The 5,714-nt window shown below is 42.9% G+C and overlaps 1 pseudogene; it reads left to right on the forward strand.

Annotated features, from left to right (window-relative positions):
- The first annotated feature begins 3,666 nt into the window (after positions 1 to 3,666).
- LOC149240700 (CLP protease regulatory subunit CLPX1, mitochondrial pseudogene) lies at positions 3,667 to 4,107 on the forward strand (annotated as a pseudogene).
- Positions 4,108 to 5,714: the final 1,607 nt, after the last annotated feature.

Raw genomic sequence — 5,714 nt, forward strand, 5'->3', positions numbered from 1 at the left:
AACTATGACCAGACCGTGCCCAAACCTTGGAAGAGATGAGTGTTTCTGGAGGGAGTGCTGGTGAGGTCACCTGGTAGCATGGTAGGGACCCTTATCCTTGAGTTGAGAGGCCTCCTTTTCTGCATGGAATACCTGCAACCTGCATTAATTTCCAAAGCTTGAGCCTGTTTTTCTGTTTCTGCCTTTTTCTTTTTTTCTTTTTTCTTGGTTTTTTTTTTTTTTTTTTTTTTTTTTTTTTGAGGAGACAGCAGGGGCGCCTCAATGAGGTTTTCACCCCTACTATCTGCCTTGGGCGCCTCAGAGAGGTTTTCACCCAAGGGTCTTTTTGTTTTTATTCCAATTTTTTCAGAGAGACAGCAAGGGTGCCTCAATGAGGTTTTCACCCCTACCATCTGCCTTGGGAGCCTCAGAAAGGTTTTCACCCAAGGATCTTTTTATTATGATTTTTTTTTTTTTTTTGGATGCTTAGGGTATGCCCAAAACAGAGGCAGAACCCTTCTCTATGACCAGCACTGATTTTTCCATAGTTTTGATGAACTCTTGCCTCGAAAGAGGTTTCCTGTAGATCTTTAGTCGATGCCCATTGACGAGCATGGGGATGGCTTCCTCATCGATGGTCTGGATAAGAATAGACCCATTATCATTACACTTCTCCACTGCATATGGAGCTAACCATCTTGTCCCCAGCTTCCCCTTGAAATCCTTGTGTCTGGAATCATACAACAGCGCCCAATCTCCCAGTTGGAATTGCTTGTCACTGAGGTGCCGGTCATGCCATATCTTTCTCTGAAGTTGAACCACTTTTGAGTGGAGAAGGGCTTGCATTCTGTGTTCATCTAGCCCATTCAGCTGCAATAACCTTTCTTGTTGGGCATGGCTGAGATCTAGGTCCAGCTGAGCTGCCATCCTCAATGTGTTGTACTTGAACTCAATTGACAACAAAGCTCTCTTACCATAGACCAGTTCATAAGGTGTGAAACCGGTTGTGGTCTTCCAGGTGGTGTTCTAAGCCCAGGTGGCCTCAACCAAGCGATCTGCCCAATCCTTTCTGCTGCTGCTCACCACCTTAGTCAAAATCCCTTCTAATGCTCTATTGGTGACTTCCACCTGCCCATTTTCTTAGGGATGATAGGGGATGAAAGTCCTATGCTTGATCTTGTGATGAGCAAGCAAATCTTCAATTAAGTTGGAGGTGAACTGGCTTCCTTGATCGGTGACTAGCTCTCTTGGGTAGCCAAATCTGTAGAAGATGTTTTCTCTTAAAAACTCAGCCACCTTCTCTTCTGTCGCTGCTCTGATTGCCTTGGTTTCTTCCCACTTTGTCAGATAGTCTGTGCACACAATGATGTAAGACCTTTGCCTTGAAGGAGGATTGATAGGACCCGCAAAATCCATGCCCCACTTCTCAAATGGTTCAAGAGTCACTTGAGGTTGGAGAGGCATTTCGTCCCTTGGGGTTGGCTTCCCCATCCTTTGGCATCGGTCACATTGGCTGATATATCTCTTGACATCTTGATGAAGCGTCGGCCAATAGTAGCCTGCCTGTAGAATTTTGAAGGCAGTCCTCTTGGCTGCAAAATGTCCTCCACAAGGCCTGTCATGACAGGTTAGGAGGATGTCAAAGACTTCCTCCTCCCTTACACAATGCCTTAAGATCTGATCGGGGCCAAGTTTGAACAGGTTGCCCCCGATCCAAGTGAATGAGGCACTCTTCCTTACAATTCTGCTTTTCTCTTTGGAAGATAGATGCGGAGGGAATTGTGCTGAGACTAGATAGTTTGCTATATCAGCAAACCATGGGGAGAGTACTGAGATAGCAAACAGATGTTCATCTGGCATCTGGTCATCTACTGTTCCATCTTCACCTGCAGGAAAATCCAGTCTAGACAAGAAGTCAGCAACAACATTTTCTTTACCTGGTTTGTCAACGATAATCAAATCAAACTACTGCAACAGAAGTAACCATCTAATAATACGAGCATTCACATCTGGTTTATTCATTAAATATCTAATTGCAGCATGATCAGTATGTACAAATGTTTGATAGCCAGTGATGTAGTGTCGAAACTTGTTCAGGGCATGGACCACGGCCAGGAACTCTTTCTCAATTACAGTATAATTCAGTTCTGCCTTGGATAAGTTTTTGCTGACAAAGTATATGGCATATCGGAGTTTTTGTTCGACCTGTCCTAAGGCTGCCCCTATGGCTTTGTTCGAGGCATCAGTGTGGATGTGGAAAGGTAGGGCCCAATTTGGACCTCTTAATATCGGGGCGGACACCAACTTATCCTTTAATTCATTCAGAGCCCTTTGACAGTCGTTCGTCCATTTGAACTCAACATCTTTTGCTAAGAGGCCAAACAATGGTGAGGCTAGCTTACTGAAGTCTTTAATAAATCTTCTATAATATCCTGCTAAGCCTAGGAAACTCTGAACATCTCTTACCTTCTGAGGAGGTGGAACCTTCTTGATGAGAGCAATTTTATTAGGATCCACCTGCAATCCTTGGCGAGAAATGGTATGTCCTAGCACGGTCCCTTCAGTCATCAAGAATTCACATTTTTTAGGACTGAGGGACAGGTTCATCTCAATGCACTTGGTTAGGACTTTTCCCAGATTGGACAATGCTTCTTTGAAGTTGGACCCATAGGGAGTGAAGTCATCCATATAGATTTCCACCGAATCATGGACCAGCTCAGAAAAGATGCTCAATACTGCTCTTTGGAAAGTGGCAAGAGCATTGCATAGCCCAAAGGGAAGGACTCGGTAAGCAAAGGTACCCCAAGGGCAAGTGAAGGTGGTCTTATCTTGGTCTTCCAGGATGATTTGGATCTGGTTATACCCGCTGAACCCATCTAGGAAAGAGAAAAACTTCTTCCCTGCCAGTCCATCCATCACTTGATCTATGAAAGGCAGAGGAAAGTGGTCTTTCTTGGTGGCTTTGTTCAGTTCTTGGTAGTCCACACAGATTCTCCACTTTCCATTTTTCTTGGGTACCAACACCAGAGGGGACACCCACTCGCTATCTGAGATGGGGTAGATGAATCCTGCATCCAACAACTTTTGCAGTTCTTCTTTGACAATGTCCTTAAGGGTTGGATTCATTCTCCTCTGAGGTTTCCTGACCGGTTTACAATCTTCTTTGATGTAGATGTGATGGGTACAGACCAAAGGGTGGACTCCTTTCATCTCCTTATAGCTCCAAGCGAAAGCATCTAGATGACTGGCCAACAGACTATACAGCTCCTTTTCCTAGGAAGGAGATAGGGAGGAGCTGATCTTTAACGTTCTCTCGGGGCCAAACTCCACATTTTTTACTCTGGGAGAGAGTGGATCAGTCACACTGTTATCACTCAAGGAAAATATTTTAAATTCTGAACATCAATTTTTTGTTTGTCAAAGGGTTGGTGTCAATTTTGGGTCCAGTCTTTTCATCTGGTTTTAGAGCCTAAACAGTTTAAATAGGAGTCTTGTTAAGAGTATTGTTGGTATGTCTAAAAAGGTCAATTCTCTGCTTTAGTATGTCGAAGCTCATTTCAAAGATCACAGTGCATAAACCCTATTTAGGTTTGTGTGAATGCACCCTTTGTTATCGCAAATGCAACAACTTTAACACATGCAGCATATGAAGGGGAGGATGTGTAGTCTATTTTGTATAAACTACTCATGGTCGCTGATTTCAATGTTAAAGCTGTTCAACAGGCATTACTTAAATTGCTAGAAGGAACAGTTGTACATGTTCCAGAAAAGGGAGCTCGCAAACATCCTCGTGGCGATCATATTCAGATCGATACAAAGGATATTCCCTTTATATGTGGCAGGGTTTTCGTGGATCTAGAGAAAACGATTTCTGAGAGACGGCAAGATTCTTCTATTGGCTTTGGAACGCCTATACGAGCTAATATGAGGACTGGTGGCCTGACAAATGCTGCGGTGACATCATCCTTGCTAGAGTCGGTTGAGAGTAGTGATCTTATTGCATATGGTTTAATACCAGAGTCCACTGGACGATTTCCTGTTCTTGTTAGCCTCTCAACGTTGACTGAAGACCAACTTGTTCAGGTGCTCATGGAGCCTAAAACTGCACTTAAAACTCTCAGAATGTGAACCGCACGGATCCCTTCTTAGTCGTCTGCAGATGCTTCAGCGTCGTTACCATCCTCAGCGCGCTCCTCTGCGTTGTTATAAACGTGCTCTCAGCCATTCATTCAAAAATGGTGAAGATGTCTTTGATGGCATCCTCCGGGGTTATACAGTGCTTATTGCGTTATTTGTGGTGGTCGCAGAGACTGAATGGAAGTGGATTCAGAAGTTTTGGCGAATTCTGGAGTATTGGGTGGAAAGAGGAATGCTTCAAATATTTGTTGCTGTCATGACAAGAGCTCTGTCTGAAGGAACAGTGAGTTCTTTTGTAAGAGACGCTGTGAATTGTGGTTTAGATGGTGTGAATTCTGCAACAGATGCAACACGTTTCAAGTTTCATAAAGGATTTTGGGATGAAGTGGCCAATAAATTGAACAAGGAGACAGGGCAATGTGCATCAGCAGTAAAATTGTTTACCAAGTTCAAGTGCATAAAGAGTAAATACGTTGTAGGTAAGCAGAGTTATTTTCAACAGCTAAACCAGCATGATAAGGAGCTTCTTGGCATACTTGAACAAATGTTCGGCAATGATGTGAAACAAAGATCAGGCCACCATGGCTCTACTGGTTCAGATGTAAAGGGAGAAGCATCAGGTGGTGACACAATTTTGGTAGATACAATGTTGTCTACAGAAAGAAAATCATTGGAACCCTCGACTGCAGCTTATTCATCTCAGCCTTCCACTGGCACTCATTTGAGAAATCTAAATGAGGTGAGGCCTGCACAAAGTTGCAATGAAAGGTTTCCTGGTGATCAAACTCCAATACAAGAGGGTGGAAAGGATTTTTCTAAAAATGGAGGGCACAGCATGTTATTGAACACATGTTTTTCACCTGTTAGGTCTCCAGCAAAAGACAGAAAGAGAGCAAAGGGGCAGAGTGAAGACCAGAAGTGTGAACGTAAGGCCAATGTGGATAATTTAGTGCTTCGTTCAGGTGTCAAGATAGTAAAGCGGCGTGTTAAGAGGGTAAAGTGCGGATTGAAAGATGAAATTTGTATTGCTTCTGCTATACAAGATGGTATAAATCGTGGTGCACATGGTGTGACATCTTTAAAAGATGCAATGTCTTTTTCCAAGCATCAAGCGTTTTGGACTGAAGTGACTAGAAAATTTAAAGAGGAGATTGGGCACTATCTATCAACAGATAAGCTGTTTCAATAGTTTAGGAGCATGAAGTACAGGTACTTGAGTATTAAGCAGAGTGATATCCAAGAATTCAACAAGCATGATAAGGACCTTATCAATCTACTTGAACAGGTTTTTGGCAATGGTAGCTGTGTCACTTCTGATTCAGATATTAAAAGACAAGACAAATCTAGTGCTCCTTTTTCAGGCAATGAAGTTGAAGATAAGGTATACAAATAGAGTAGAGTCGAAGATTGTGTTTTTGAAATTACACAGCAGTTTCGTAGGTAGCTACATGTTACAATTGAGTTGATCAATTATGATTGACAAAGCAGCAAATCTTTTTGAAAGGTTTTGTCATCACACAGGTACATGGCAAAAGCTTACAATGCATCAAGGACGTGGCAGTCTGCTCCATGTTGGGTAATTAAAAGGATAAAGGACA

This window comes from Pinus tabuliformis, chromosome 8, assembly GCF_031772625.1.
Source record: "Pinus tabuliformis cultivar Carrire ecotype Pingquan chromosome 8, CPIR1, whole genome shotgun sequence".
Lineage (NCBI taxonomy): Eukaryota > Viridiplantae > Streptophyta > Pinopsida > Pinales > Pinaceae > Pinus > Pinus tabuliformis.